The sequence below is a fragment of the Anguilla rostrata genome, chromosome 11 (assembly GCF_018555375.3).
Source record: "Anguilla rostrata isolate EN2019 chromosome 11, ASM1855537v3, whole genome shotgun sequence".
Lineage (NCBI taxonomy): Eukaryota > Metazoa > Chordata > Actinopteri > Anguilliformes > Anguillidae > Anguilla > Anguilla rostrata.
Window position 1 is genome coordinate 24799013 of NC_057943.1, and position 16814 is coordinate 24815826.

General features: G+C 45.0%; 1 protein-coding gene and 1 long non-coding RNA gene across 5 annotated transcripts in view; both read right to left on the reverse strand.

Annotated features, from left to right (window-relative positions):
* Window positions 1-9548, reverse strand: part of l1cama (L1 cell adhesion molecule, paralog a) — a 50099-nt gene extending 40551 nt beyond the window's left edge. For all 4 annotated transcript variants that reach the window (XM_064298911.1, XM_064298908.1, XM_064298913.1 and 1 more), the window contains exon 1: window positions 9391-9548. The gene's annotated coding sequence lies outside the window, so the exon portion shown is untranslated. The remainder of the gene's footprint in view (window positions 1-9390) is intronic.
* Window positions 9549-11338: 1790 nt separating this feature from the next.
* LOC135234368 (uncharacterized) lies at window positions 11339-16749 on the reverse strand. The gene is made up of 4 exons (XR_010324094.1): window positions 16471-16749; window positions 15916-15965; window positions 15615-15686; window positions 11339-15053 (listed from the first exon to the last, which is right to left on the reverse strand). It is a non-coding gene; the product is annotated as an uncharacterized LOC135234368 (long non-coding RNA).
* Between the last annotated feature and the right edge of the window lie 65 nt (window positions 16750-16814).

Here is a 16814-nt window from a genome sequence, read left to right on the forward strand (position 1 = left end):
TCAATCTGTTCAAATAACCATAATGCATCCACATACGCAAATGCATGCACTCACATTCACAAGCCTACTCATATCAAGCTGTTCAAATAACCATAACACACACACACACAGACACCCGCCCTCCCACACACATACACACACACACACACACATACACACACAGCACTCATGTGGAGAGTGGATGAATAATTGGGCTAAATGGAAAGAGGCCCGATATAATCTGAGATACTATATATATATAATACATGTGTACTATTCAGGCTTCCCTGAAAACAATTATGAACCCTTTCATCAGGGAGAGACAACAGCACATTTGGGAGTGGGGCAGGGCTGGGCTGGGCGCATGGGTGAGAGAGGGGCGAGAGAGGAAGGGGATGGACGGTGGAGGGTGGGGGTTGGGGGTGGGGAGCCGACCTGCCGCTCGTGAGGCACTAAAGTAATTGCACCGTCAATGGAGTCGGTGTGCGATTAATTCAAATGCATTCGGCTGTCTTGAGCGATGACAGCTGCAGCAGAAGACGGACATCCCTTCCTCTGTCGAATCTCTAAGTGGGCATCAATTCAGGAGCGCAATTAGAGCGGCCCCACGCCCCGCGCACTCCAAGTGTCAGCGGGGTGTAAAGCAAGGCTGGGGTGGGGGGGGGTGGGCACAGACCGGGACCTGTCAGAGGAACGCGTCAGGGCACCGAGCCTGAATGTAAGTACACAGCCGCGGGAGGGGGGCCCTGATTTCCCCGCAGGGGGTCTGAGAAGCCGAAATGCTTAGAGCGGGGCATCCTAAACTGGGGCTCGCAAAGGAGTCCCGCGGGGTCTACACCAAAATGGAAAGAAGAAAACTTGTCCCTTTTAAAAAACAAATTCAACAGTGATGGAGGTCAACAAGGTTACTTTAATTCCCAACTAAGACCTATATACAGTACATCCATTTTGGTTATTATAGTTCCTTGAGATCACAATCATGTGTATATGCATGTCTGCAGTAGTATGATTGTTTTATCACATATTTACACTGCACTAAATTCCTGTCTGATACTGATTATGGTGTCCTGTTTTAGACATGCTCATACAGAGCTCCAGTAATGTATAGCTATGTACAGGGTCTCTTGGTTACAGTGGAAAGCACAATGGGTGATATTAAATTACCAGATTATTAGTGGATCATTTACCCCAATGTACACCTCAACCATACGCTCTAATCTACCGTGAATTAATATATCACAAACACCCATACACACGCACGTGCACACACACTCACACGTGCGTATGCACACACACACATACGCACAGATGCACACACGAGCACACATACATTTAGCAGTAAATATTTATGGCATGATGACAGACTTCATTCAGGTTCAGTACAGTACATTGCAGTGTTTTCCATGACTACACACTCTGACGCAGTAGTGTTTTTGTTATTGTCTTCATATTTTCTGCTGATCTGGTCTGACTAAGCAGTCAGTTTAGTCACTGGGTTAGGTGAATCTACATATTTTACAGGAGCTGAGAAAGAGAGACACTAGCCAATTTTGTTTTCCAACAAAAGTACAAGGGCACAAATTCTCTTTGGCATGTTTTAAAATAAGTGTTCCAAACCTTCCAGAAAATCCGAAAATATCTTTCATAAAATAAGCATTATTGGCATTACAGTGAACAACAGTACATCGCCAAATCATTTTCCAACACAAACTGACTCATTTTTACAAAAACAAATTATTTTTTAAACATCCTGTCTATTAATCAACATATGAAAAAATAAGAAAACATACAATTTTGCAGTTAGCCATAAAGGCTGTTTCAATGGTTTATGGCTAACAAAGATCTGTGATGCCCTTCAAAGTGATGCTCACTCAAAGTTCAATAAAATCTATAAAATCTCTTCTGTTTACCTTTAACTGAACTAAAACGAGATTGGACGAAGCCCCACCCTTTTCACCCCATTTGGAATAACCAAACAGAGGCCCCTGACTTAGCAGGTTTCAGAGGACTGTAGATCCCTGAATGAGCAGATTTCAGAGGACTGTAGGTCCCTGAATGAGCAGATTTCAGAGGATGAGGTCTGTGAGCAGATCCCGAGGACGTAGACCCTGAGGCAATCAGATGACTGTAGGTCCTGAGCAGATTCGGACGTCGCAGGAGCCCCTAGGATAAGGCACAGTGAGACAATTTCTCCTGGGTAAATTTTGGGTGGCCTCATGGGACACCCGGTCAGATTCTACCTGGGGCTGCAGCACAGACCCCTGCGGTTTACCCATGAGCCTCAGTGGGATACTCCACCCAGGATCCCCAAAAACAGAACCACTTAGTGACGTTCCAATGAAAACTGCTCTTCAGAGACTTCTGCAGTAAAATGTATCCCACTGTACTGGGGTCATTACTACTGTCTGTGCACGTGTGACTGAAATCATTGATGCATTTTTCTATTGAGAATATGCTTATATGGGCGTGTCGCCATCTTGTCACAAGATGTCACATGACCTCGGTCTCTCTGTTTATAAAAGGCCTGAGCGCACTTCCTGTAGGCAGGGCCCAGTCTGACTGGAATCCACCTGACTCTGGGTAAACACTCCCAGGGTTAATCCGCTCCAGCTACACAATGTACCAGAGTTTCAAACATCTCCAATCAGCCAACCAACAAACCTTCATTTTTTATAAAAGACCATTTTTAATCAGCTTGTTACAAAATGCCTCACAGATAATAAAGAAAAATTTAAGCAAATGTTGGGGGAAAATTATTAATTGTATTTGTAATGTACTTTTATCTTTTTCAAGCTAACATTTAAAAAAATACGAAAACAATCTCTTTTCCTCACAATGCCTTTGGTTAATGTTGTTGTCTTATGCAATATATGTTTTAGATTAAAAAATGTCCTCAAGAAAAAGCAGTCTATGGACCAAATGAAAAAACCATCAATCTTTTTGAAAATATTTAAAGAGGGTCGGTAAAATGTTTTCTCCAAGCGGAAAATTTCTGTCTAGCGGTGCAAATGCAGGTTTTCTGGTTGCGGATGTTTGGGCTGTCTGCTGGCGTGTGTCGTTGTGTGGGGTGTCACGCTATTGTTTGGGCTGTCTGCTGGCGTGTGTCGTTGTGTGGGGTGCCACGCTATTGTTTGGGCTGTCTGCTGGCGTGTGTCGTTGTGTGGGGTGTCACACTATTGTTTGGGCTGTCTGCTGGCGTGTGTCGTTGTGTGGGGTGTCACGCTATTGTTTGGGCTGTCTGCTGGCGTGTGTTGTTGTGTGTGGGTGTCACGCTATTGTTTGGGCTGTCTGCTGGCGTGTGTTGTTGTGTTGGGTGTCACGCTATTGTTTGGGCTGTCTCTGCTTGTCAGCATTGTGGGCTGTCTGCTGGCGTGTGTCGTTGTGTGGGGTGTCACACTATTGTTTGGGCTGTTCTTAAATGCTCACTGCTGTGAGGCCCGCCTTGACGGCTGCCTCACTGAGGTCTTAATTAATGTGATTATCTCCCAGATTCATGCTGAGCACGGGTGTTAATTGAAGGTGTTAATGAGGTTATCTGCTATATTCTAATTAGTGGAATTAGTACATTTGTCTGAGATGTTTTGGAGCCCATCTGCAGGATTGGAGTCTGAATGCGTGTCTATGTGTGTACCTGTGTGTGTGTGAGTATGTGCTCATGTGTGCTTGTAAGAGTGCATGTCTGTCTGAGTTTATGTGAAAGCATGTCTGTGTGTAAGTCTGTATGTGTGTGTGAATTTGTGTGTGAGAATGTCTGTGTATTTGTGTGTGAGCATGTCTGTGTGTATTTGCGTGAGGGCATGTGAGCGTGTATGTGTGTGTGTGTGCGCATGTGTGTGTCTGACACTGGGGCGTGTTGCCTGACAGTGAAAACATTGCTGGTGGGGGCGGGTAGGGTTTGGGGTGGGGGTGCATATATGTGAGAATCCACTCCATTTGACCCTGGAGCGGAGCAGCATGTGACCCCCTGAAGGGGCCCCTCTGATTGGCCTTAAGCAGCGCTGCACAGGCTCAGGGCCCGGCAGAGAAGCACGCCCGGGCTGTCAGCCTGAGCCTTTGTCTGCCATCCCAGGTGTGAGCTACAGGAGAGCCTGTCCAAACACAGCCGGGATCGGAAATTTAAAGCAGCCCCCTCCCGTCCCCTCCCCTCCCCTCCCCGTAGACACTCCTTTCACACTCCTTTACCGGTCAGTCCTCTCCCTCTCCTTCTACACCGGCCCACATCCTGTTTCATAACTTCATTAAATCCTCTCTCTCTCCATTAATGGACTCTGCACTCTTTCATGCTCTGTAATGTGCTGTGTCTCTCCGCCTCTCCTCCTGCCTCACCATCGCTGCTGTCCCTACTTCGGATTCAAATCTGAACCGGATTTACCGGCACCAGAAATCCAGCATTTGCATTGCCGCAGCTCTCCACGGCAACACATGCAATGGGAACGAATGATTTACACACAACAACTATTGAATTAACTATGAACTGTGACACATGCAACTTGAGACTGCGGTGTACAAGTAAAGAAGCACCAGCGTAATATGGAAACTGATATTCAAGTTTGTAATTGCGAATAAATGCTAAAAAATGAATCTGCTTATATTGCATGCACAGGCTCTATAAACATAACATTGCTGTACAAGCTGCTATGGAGTTTTTTTTTTTTTTTTGCATTAGACCACAAACATTTATACCTAACAATGTAAACCTAACCCTATATCTGTAAATGCCAAGCCAGCTGTTTCATCAGAAACTTCTGCAAGTATCAAAAATAACCTGCACTGTATTTTTATGAATCTAGCTTTTCAAAACTCTAAATTTCTAAATTCTGAACATTCTTAAAATGTGTTTGACATGATTATTTCATGACTAAATGACAAAAAATACGGGTCCCGTCCCAAACCAAACGAATTAGCAGCGGGTTCCCCGCTGGTTTTCAAGCTCCCAATGGTGACAGCTGTGAATTCCCACTCATTTAATTCTCTCTCCTTCCATCCTCTCTCTTTTCCCACCCTCTCTCTCTCCTCCGGCCGTCTACCCATCCGGACAGTGACCTTGTGTGTCTCTCCTGCTCCTCCCCCTCGCTCACGCTCGGCGTGTCAGAGAGCTCATATATTACTGGAGCACATAAAGCTCGGCCTTTCTCCAGTGTAAACATCCCCCAGCCCAAAGCTCCTTTCATCCTGCGCAATTCAAACACAGCTTTGCTGGAAAGACTAAACTCCGCTGCTCTGTGGCCACAATCCTGTCACGCTGGATACAATTAGAGAATAAGACAGCCCTAATTACGGCAGTCAGTGAGCCAAGCTCTGCAGCACTAATTGCGCACTTCTACACGCTGCTGAAGTGGACAATCTCGCCCATCAAAGCTACTTCAAACGCACGCGCACCTTTGGCCCGTGACAGCTCTGACGAAAAAGATCGAGCATAGTTCCGCGTGTCCACTGTCTAAAACGATGTAGTGTGGATATAAATAATTTGGTGACAGACACAATTTAACACCCGTGCGAGAGAATTATTGATGCAAAGAGAGACAGGGCACATCCTGCTCCCCAGCCACTGTGGGCCAGTCCAGCTGCAGTACTGACACTGCGCACGGCGAGACATTGCAAGGAGTGGTCAGTGCTGACACACAGCAGGGAGACATAGCTTTAGGAGAGATCAGTACTGACACACATCAGTTTAAATAAGGGGAGTTCAGTACTGACGGCCTGTACTGTAACATAAGAAGGGACCAGTACTGACAATAAGGAAACATGTACTGACACACAGGTGGTCTGTACCTACACACTACAATTTTACAAAGGGACAGATCAGTACTGACACACCACAGCTTAAAATAATAAGAGGTCAGTACTGACAATGTGCCTGACACATGGAAAGACCAATACTGAAACACTACAGTTTTACATAGGGATGGATCAGTACTGAGACTGCACTGTACTACAAGGAGCAAACAGTACTAATACAGCTCAGATTTAAATAAGGAGAGATCCGTACTGACACTTTGTAACGCAATATCAGTAGAACTCATTACTGACGCGCTGAGGTGGAACAGTGGAACTGAGGAGGGGGCCCTGAGATTAAGTTCATTATATTCATGAGTCCCATTGGAGCCTGGTCATGTGGCCCCTCTGAACCTCAGTGGCACAGTCTGGTGTGGAAACAGGGAATCACAGTTCCACATTACTGTCCCGGTAGGAGTGGAAAGGAATGTACTCAGATCAGCTGCTAGTACAGGAGTATGGTTTAGCAGAACTGTATGCTGTACTGAGATCAGATGTTATTTTACAGTGCTTTGAATCAGAGCAGCAAGACCTAACATGAGCTAACTCTTTTGGCCTACAAAAGCAACAACTCCAACTGTACTCCTGCTAACTCACCAACCCCATGGTCCACAGTGTTAATTCACCAACCACACTGTCCACTGTGTTAACTCCCCAACCCCACAGTCCACTGTGTTAACTCACCAACCCCACAATCCACTGTGTTAACTCCCCAACCCCACAGTCCACTGTGTTAACTCCCCAACCGCACAGTTCACTGTGCTAACTCACCAACCCCACAGTCCACTGTGTTAACTCCCCAACCCCACAGTCCACTGTGTTAACTCCCCAACCCCACAGTCCACTGTGTTAACTCACCAACCCCACAGTCCACTGTGTTAACTCCCCAACCCCACAGTCCACTGTGCTAACTCACCAACCCCACAGTCCACTGGGCTAATTCACCAACCCCACAGTCCACTGTGCTAACTCACCACCAACCCCACAGTCCACTGTGCTAATTCACCAACCCCACAGTCCACTGTGTTAACTCACCACCAACCCAACTCTTCGACTGCACAGTCTTCTGCGTTATCTCCCCAACCGAACGGTGCGCTGTGAGATCTACTGTATTAAAGAAACTGCAGCGTGTGCACACCTGCCCGTATGAAAACTCTTTCCTGATGTCAGCACTCCCACCTCTCTTCATTTTCAATTCAAATCTAAATTTCTCTGTTGGCATGAAGAGTATACACAGAGCACATTTTGAAATAACGCATAACAACTGAGAAAATATATAATAAAAAGGAAAAAAATAGATAGCTTAAATGTAATAGTTTTTTTCCGCCGTTGTTCTTAATCTTAATCCATCCCACTCTTGTCTGTCTGCAACCCCCCCCCCCCCCCGCAGTTATGTAGCTTTCTGCAGAACCTCTCCAACTGTGGTCCAAAACAGATGACACTGCATCTCTCCCTCTCTCTCTCCCACTCTCTCTCTCTCACACACACACACACACCCCATGATGGATCATTTTTCCAGTGAAAATGACACTGTCTAGGTGAGGTTATGGTGTAAGAAAGGAGCAGAAATGATGAGAGGATCTCCAAGCAGACAGAAATGGGCTGTGGAACCAGACACTGCAGGAGAGCACCTTAAATCAACACCAATAAACCTATCAGATCACAGCGCGCACACATTCACACACATACACTCACATACTCATACACAACACATACGCTCACACATAAACACTCATACTCACTACAACACTAATGAAAATGCACTCACATACTCATACACAAACATACTCTCATACATACACACTCAATACTCACTAAAACACTAATGAAATACACTCACACACTAATGCACACATACTGACAGTACAAAACATATACTCACACACAGACATATACACACACACAAACACATGCTTTCCACACACATACCCTCATATGCCCAGACACACAAATACACTTACACACACAAACACACACAATAACATGCATGCACAAACACACTCTCCCACACACAACAGACACGCACACGCACGCACACACACACACACACACACACACACACACACACACACACAGACCTGGCATTTGCTCCATCACACTGTTAATTTGTCGAGCAGATGCCCCTATGCAGGGCTACAGACAAAGAGCATGTACTGCGCTGGATAACTGCTGACACAGAGCAGGTGAAGCGCTTTCGCCTGAGGTTGAAATGGAAGGGCCCCGCCCTGGACACAAACCTGTGGCCTTACGATAACGTGACGTTTTCTAACCCCCACAACCTGCTTCTTCAGCATAAAGAGCGAGAGCAGTCACTAATGCCAGCTCCCTGCATGCGCATGCGCGTTAAGAGAAATGTGAACACTAAACAAGCACAAATAAGCTAAACGTGAACCACATCATATCATGGCATTTCACCAGTAATATACATTATCTACACACCACTGCACAAGCAAACTGACATTAAAATGCGGCAAAATAACAACACGCAAACGTGCATGACATTATTACAGAATTCAAAAACCCACTGTAGGAATGAACACACCTGGGGCTACACAGGCATAGTTCCATTGAACACACACAATACCCTGTTGCATGTTCAGCTCTAAAGGAGCATCTCTCCAGAGCCTGTTTCCACTGGAAGATCTCTTAACTGATCACTAAGAGCCAGCCACTGACTCAGCCACAATTAAATAGGCTATTCATCATTTCATTGAGCTCTCTTTTTTTTAAACAATATAATTTAGCAATTTCCTCAAAAACAGATAAAATGTCAATAGCCCAACTATAATGAATGCCACCATAGCTGTTATCACCTACGATAATAACAGTAATCATAATTACCAATAGCTATGCTCCCAATCCTGAAACCCTGCAAAAATATTCATGATATTCAGTAGTATTTAACAGATCAGTTATAGTGTGCTAACTATGATGGCATTTTTCATTTACAATATCTAACTTGATGTAAGATCATGACATTATGGTGACTGTTGTGGAAAATGACCACTCTCTGTTGAGGGCAATAAGGATTCTTTATGACATGCAACATGGAGAGATTTCTACACTCAGGAGGGCAAAACATCCCTGGAGGATAGGCAATACAATGTTTATTTTAGAGCATTTTGGTGTATAGACCTTAGACTTTTAGACTTCAGACTTTTATTGTGTACACTAGGTAGAAATTTGTTTTCTTTTGGCTTCACAATACAATAAACAAACATTAACAAAATATACAATTTCCACTCACGTTAGATTCACATTCAACATTCAGACCATCAAATAACAAGATAAAATGTATGTAAGAATAACTTATAGGTCCAGCGTTCAGTATTATAAGAAGCACAAGTCCTAATTTGCACATATGAAAGAATCCCCTATATTCACACGTCTTTAGTCATGCACATTCCAGCTCATATACAGGACAGTGCTTTTTCTCTTCTTTCCCTTTTCACTAAGTTAAGCAATCAGCAAAAGCACATAGTCATATTTAACTCGCTCAACAGTAACCCACCATACCTTTTGCCTACTGCGACATGCAGCTATTGGCAAATTACAGCAAGGTGTGTTCCCTCAGGTACGGGCGCGCTCACTGACACAAGAGCAACAGACAGATCTGCAGGGATGCTTCAGCCTCACCTTAGCAGCTGCGGAGCGTCGGACCCGTTCCCCCTTCTCCCTGTGCACCTGCTTCTTCCTGCCTCTCTCTCTCTCTCTTTCTCTGTACTTCTGCACGTCCTGCCTTCCTCTGTGATACACAGATTTCATCCGTGGTTCTACGCTGATGCTGCAGTGATACTGGAAACACACCCTCCCTCCCTCCTCCCCCCCCCCCCCCCTTGCTCTGATTCGCTGCTGGGTAGAGGTGACATCATCAACCCCCTCTCTCTCTCTCTCATACACACTCTTTCTCTTCTCACTCTTGCTCTTGGCTGCTTTTCCACCCCCCCCTCCCCCTTTGGTTCTCTGACAGTGATGGCTGACCCTTCTCTTAGCCACTTGGCTTTTAAATGACTATGCCACAGGTCAGTAAAGGTCTAACAGGTGAATCTCCACAAAGAAACATATTTCCACAGCCTGTACAATCGCCCACCCCAGTGGCGTCTTTTCATCAAAATTGTAATTCTAATTCTTCTCTCCGGGCGTGACTTTCCACACAGTTCAGGCAAAGCTTCCCCTTCGTCTGCTATTTCCGGAAAGCTCTGAAAAGAGTATTTAGCCTTCCGCGCCGATCCGTCCCTCTGACTGCCCGGTATACGGCGCACAGCGCATAAATAATTCAGCTCGCTCTCCTTAAATTGAACTCCTCAATCACAGCACTAACCTCTCCGCAGTGCCGCACTGCAAGTGAAAGTGAGCTACCTGGCGGTCACGCCGCACCATGCCGCGCGGAGCAGGACAGCGCCGGTCTTCCAGGGAGCAGAGCACAGAACCGCAGACGCTCCAGCGCTGCGGGCTCACCGAAGGAACTGACAGGATCCCCTCCCGCCCTGTGCAAAACACCCATATGCAAACAAACTCGGGTTTGCATGGGATTTGGCCTCTCTCTCTCACACAGTCACAGACGTGATGCCTCCCCCTTTCCTGTGATTGGCAGCAGGACCACGCCTCTCACAACCTGACAACAGGTGAGTATGTGCAGTGGTCCAAGAATCCACCAACACTGCAAGCACAACAGTGAAAACAGAGGGAAATATTCCAGAGTGACAGTGAACACAGAGTGGTATATATTGGGGTGTGAGTGAACACAGAGTGGTATATATTGGGGTGTGAGTGAACACAGAGTGGTATATATTGGGGTGTGAGTGAACACAGAGTGGTATATATTGGGGTGTGAGTGAACACAGAGTGGTATATATTGGGGTGTGAGTGGACACAGAGTGGTATATATTGGGGTGTGAGTGAACACAGAGTGGTATATATTGGGGTGTGAGTGGACACAGAGTGGTATATATTGGGGTGTGAGTGAACACAGAGTGGTATATATTGGGGTGTGAGTGGCGAAGTGAACACAGTGAATGTAGTGCACAGATGGTATATATTGGGGTGTAAGTGAACAGATGGTAATGGGTTGATGAGTACAGGCATATATTAAGGGTGTGGCGCTAAATGAGCCTAACGCAGCACTTCTGACTCAGTAAAATACCCACCTGGATAAATGACACCATGCAAATCACCCTCAATACAGGCACATACAGAGAAAAACGATAATATAATCATGGAATGCAAAGAGTAATTAATGCAAAACACAAATGTGCACACAGTGCATGCGCACACACACACACACACACACAAACACTTGTGCATTACTTAATTAACATTCATGTTTCCTGATGTAGACCAGATGAGACTCCGCTGTTATCTGATGGGTGTTCTTGTGTGTGTGTGTGTGTGTGTGTGTGTGTGTGTGTGTGTCTCAGCATGGTCTTGGTTCTGTGCGGACAGCGTGAGATGGAAAATAAAAGAGAGAAGCAATAAGAGATAAAAAGGAGAGAGATGAGGGAAAGGGGAGGGGAAGAGGGAGAAAGAAAGAGCGAGAGAGGCAGGCAGGCAGGCGGGCGGGCAGGTGGGGGGGAGGGGGGGGTGGGGTATCTTATTTAAAAGGTTAAAGGCAAATGTAAAACAGCAGGTCAAACAGCAGTGGGGTAAAGCAGAACATCTCTATTCAGAACACATTCATCCTATCACTGACCCCCACCATGCACAGTCTCTGCTAAGCACCTCTCTTCTATGCATGGTGTGTGTGTGTGTGTGTGTGTGTGTGCATATATGTATACCACATGGCCAAAAGTATGAGGACACCCCTTCTAATTAGTGGGTTTGGCTACTTCAGCCACACCCACTACTAACAGGCACATAAAAGCAAACATGCAGCCATACTAGACAAACATTGGTAATAGAACAGGTCGTACTGAAGAGCTTAGTGACTTTCAACGTGGCACTGTCATAGGATTGCCACCCTTCCAACAAATCAGTTTGTCAAATTTCTGCTCCGGTCACTGTAAGTGCTCTTATTATGAAGTGTAAATGTCTAGGAGCAACCACAGTTCAGCAGGAAACGGTAGGCCACACAAGCTCACAGAACAGGACTGCAGAGTGCTGAAGCGAGTAGCCCGCAAAGATCGCCTGGCCTCGGTTGCAACACTCACTACGGGGTTCCAGACTGCCTTTGGTAGCAACATCAGCACAAGAACTGTTCATTGAGAGCTTCAAGAAATGGGTTTCCATGGCCGAGCAGCCGCACACAAGCCATAGATCATCATGTGCCACGCCAAGCGTCGAGTGGAGTGGTGCAAAGCACATCAACATTGGACTCTGGGGAGCAGTGGAAACGTTCTCTGGAGCGATGAATCGCGCTACACTATCTGGCAGTCTGACGGACGAATCTGGGTTTGGTGAAAGCCAGGAGAACGCTACCTACCCAAATGCATAGTGCCAACTGTAAAGTTTGATGAAGGAGGAATAATGGTCTGGGGCTTCTTTTCATGGTTTGGTCTAGGCCCCTTAGTTCCAGCAAGGGGAAATCTAAAATGCCACAGCATACAATGACATTCTAAAGCATTTTGTGCTTCCAACATTGTGGCAACAGTTTGTCCTTTCCTGTTTCCTATTAATGCAACTGTGCACAAAGCAAGGTCCATAAATAAATGGATTCATGAGTTGGTGTGGAAGAACATGACTGGCCTGCACAAAGCCCTGGCCTCTACCCCATCGAAGCACTTTGGGGTCAATTGAAACGCCAACTGCGAGCCAGGCCCAACGCATCGCCCAACATCTGTGCAAGACCTCACGAATGTTCGTGTGGCTGAACTGAAGGAAATCCCTGAAACCATGTTCCAAAATCTAGTGGAAAGCCTTCCAGAATAGTGGAGGCTGTTATAGCAGCAAAGGGGGGACCAACTATCCATATTAACGCCCATGGTTTTGGAATTAGATTTTCAACAAGCACATATGGGGATGATGTTCAGGTGTCCACATACTTTTGGCCATGTAGTGTGTGTGTGCATGTGCATGTATGTGTGTGTGTGTGTGTGTGTGTTTGTCTCTGTGTGCATGCTGCATGTGTGTTTATGAGAACTTGACCTGAGACTGTCTATGATACTGAGTGAGAAAATCTTGAACTGGTGAGATTGGAGATGTTCATGCACTTTTATTTAAAATATTAAAGATAGGACCACATTTGCTGTGTGACGACATAAACACTGAACAAACCCTTTAACCCTCTTCCCTTTGGTTTCAAAGGAAGGAAAACGCTGTGCTAAATTCTGGAGCTCCTTCATCCTACTTTTCAACTTTCAGCAAATGACTTGAGCCTTTCATCCAAGAGTGAGCCACGGACAAACCACAGCTTCTGTTACTGAAGTAAAAAAAAAAAAAAAGTTCAACGAACCTTTCTGATATTCTATGAGAAATCTGATAAGTCGATATTTATGGATTCAAAATGAATAGAGGATCCAAATGCATGCTCTCCATTCCCTAACTAAAACGCACCCCAGGCATAAAGCACAGTAAATGCAATCCACGACAGGATGCCACAGGAAATGAGCCAAACGTTATAATAGGCTTGGCAGGCGGTCCCATGGCGGTCCCGTGGCGGTCTACAGCGGGTCGTCCTGCACAAACACGCAGAAAGAGCCAAAGGGGCAGACCTGCCGAGGTGCAGAGTCACTTTGCAGGAAAGGGTTAAAAGCGTACAGCAATTATGGAGAAAGAAATTAAATCCATTTCACCAATTAAGGCCATTAAACCAGTTATACTAATCAAGCAGCTCTTCGTGGATCCACCTCTGCCAATAATTCCAGAACAGTACAGAAGCATATTTCTTTTCTTCCCACTTGCCTTGAACAACAGACGTTTATGCAGACAACTGAAATAAATCAACATCGTATTAAGCTAATAGTATTCTGGCTCATGGACAAAGACCAGTGCCCTTAAATGATGGGATCATTGTCTTGCCAGGGAAGCTTATCTGAATTTGCATTCGATTTTGATAATCGGTAGGGTGCCACTGCAGAGTGATGGTGTCTGGCTGTTTTTGAATTTACAAACGAGGAGAGGAGAGTCACCCTCAGACTCAGCTCTCCTTTTACTAAAAACAGCACAAAGAGCAGCTCCGCTCTCGTCCTGCGCCAGCCCGTGTTACGCGAGTGAAAGCCTGGGCTTTTAAACTGAGATTCATGCAGAGCAGAGAGGGCACTCCGGCCCCGCCCACGGACGCGGAGGTTAACCTACAGCTTTAAATCATTGATTAAATCATTCGACCCGTATTCATGCACAAACTGTTTAAGTTGTAATGACTGAGGGCCGCCGCCAAACTGGCAGTGTAAATAAATAATGTCATGCAGCGCAACGCAATAATTTCAGCCCGCGAGCGCTGGCGGGTTCTGGAGACGCGGGCAGTTCTGCTCTGCAGTGCCGACCCGCAGAGCGATAAAGCCGCGTATCCCGTGTCCTCTTCCGCTCAGCGCCCGCATTCAACGGAAAAACCGTCCTGCAGGTCTCCATCAGTCTCGATTGCCTGCCGTGGCGCCGCTGACCTCTGACATCATCACATCTTCGCTTGGAACAAAGAACACTTTCACCGGAATGGCCATAAATAATGGATTCTCTCTTTCTCTTAAGTGAAATTAGCGGGAAAATCGGAAATGGCCTCTCCTGAAATAGTAAATGAAGCACCTTGGTGGTGGAACACAAACACAATGCAGAGACTCAGGAGGTACTTTTCTAAAGAAATTTGCAAAATATCAATTCAGGAAATAGAAGGTAAATATACACACAGTATCTAAAAGTGGTTTGACTATGAGCATGCTTTCACCAGCAGAAAACGTATATCACAAATTCACTGATACAGCCATGTAGACTCTGAATGGATTGAGACATTGACTTCTTGTGTCTTCCATTTCTTGTGAGCGTAAAAAAAACAAATCATTGAATTAATAATATTAAACAAGGAAAAAAACATCAATTAACACTAATCAGTGTGAGTAAACATTCAAATGAAATGTCATCAAACGCTCCCTCATTTTACCCATGTCCCACCATTCACTTTCACACAGAACACACTGTTCTTAGAGATGGCCTATATCAAGATGTGCGATGCATGTATGCAGAACATGTTGTGAGTCTCTGCATTTCTGAAGTGTGCCTTATCACAGTGCATCTGAGGGCAGTGGGTGTACCCTGTACGGGGTTGGGGAATGTACCCCATACTCTTATACATGTTCACTGACAGGGGGTAGAGGAGAGCTTGATCCTGTTTCCTCATTGTAGCATGCATAAGCGCCAGTGTTCCTTTTCAACAGCTGTAAGAAACACAAAATAAAATAAGATCACACATACAACAGCTGTGGAGTTTAGACAAAAGGTATGTAGCACCGGATAGCTGCTTATCTGTATTACTTGTATTTATATACCGGAACAGAGCAGTCATATAGTCAGACAGTATGCTTTCACCAGCAGAAAACATATATCACAAATTCACTGATACAGCCATGTAGACTCTGAATGGATTGAGACATTGACTTCTTGTGTCTTCACGTTTCTTGTGAGCTTAAAAAAACAAAGCATTGAATTAATAATATTAAACAATGAAAATTTTTTAACACTAATCGCTTTGAGAAAACATTCAAATGAAATGTCATCAAACGCTCCCTCATTTTACCCATGTCCCACCTCTCGCTTTCACACAGAACACACTGTTCTTAGAGATGGCCTATATCAAGATGTGCGATGCATGTATGGAGAACATGTTGTGAGTCTCTGCATTTCTGAAGTGTGCCTTATCACAGTGCATCTGAGGGCAGTGGGTGTACCCTGTACGGGGTTGGGGAATGTACCCCATACTCTTATACATGTTCACTGACAGGGGGTAGAGGAGAGCTTGATCCTGTTTCCTCATTGTAGCATGCATAAGCGCCAGTGTTCCTTTTCAATAGCTGTAAGAAACACAAAATAAAATAAGATCACTCATACAACAGCTGTGGAGTTTAGACAAAAGGTATGTAGCACCGGATAGCTGCTTATCTGTATTACTTGTATTTATATACCGGAACAGAGCAGTCATATAGTCAGACAGTATGTGGCCTTGAAAGCATTAGTGATAAAAGGTAGTGTTAAAAGATCTGTGGTCAATATATAGGATGACTGAGGAGAGGAAAATGTTACCTTGAACGAAGACAGAACACCAACTATTTGTAGAACACCAACATCGCCCCCTGATGGAAAGAAAATGCATTCCAGTAAAATGTAGCAACCGTGCCTAGCGCAAGCCTAGCGACATTCTCTGAACTAGCCCTAGAAGTTATTGTTCTCCAGTATATAATCACTGAAAAATGTTGCAAATTGGTTCCTGTAGATTAAAGTTCTTGAAGTTCTACTTCACTAGCTATGTTTCCTGTAGCACGCATAAAGTAGGACTAGAATGTCAAGATAATTTACAAGTAAATGTGGATAAAAGTTAGAGTTTACAAATGATTTACCCAAGAAGCGATTAATCTAAGGATCTGGATTAGTTGAGTCCACGTTTCCTAACGCGCCAATCGGTAACACCGAACGTGTTGAGTACATAGCGCGCCGCAAGCGATTGTTTTTATCACTTCTGGTTAAATTCGATGAGTTATGGTATGTAGCTATTTTGATACAGTCTGTGGTATGTAGCCATTGGTATAATCGCAGAGGGGTTCTTTGATTTCTCCCAAACTGGCAACAAAATAATCTCACCGTTTGTCTCATTCAAAAGTTAGCGCGTCTATTACATATCACAGAGCACAATGGGAGGTGCAGTTCAGATTGAGCTAGAGAAGTTGATGCATGTTTGAAAACCCGAGGATTCTCCCATATCTCCTATCAGCCCCTTGAAAACTTTGATGTGTGATGAGCGTTCTGGCACAAAATGGCTGCCGTGTCGTGTACTTTTATGCAGCCTATGATTTTTATACAGTCTATGGCAGGGGCTTGATATTCCATATATATTCAGTTACCGCCAAAAATAATGTAAATTACATTGTCGTGCTTGTAAGGCGTTAAATGATTTAAAGGCGCCACGCAGTAAGCACAAATTGTAT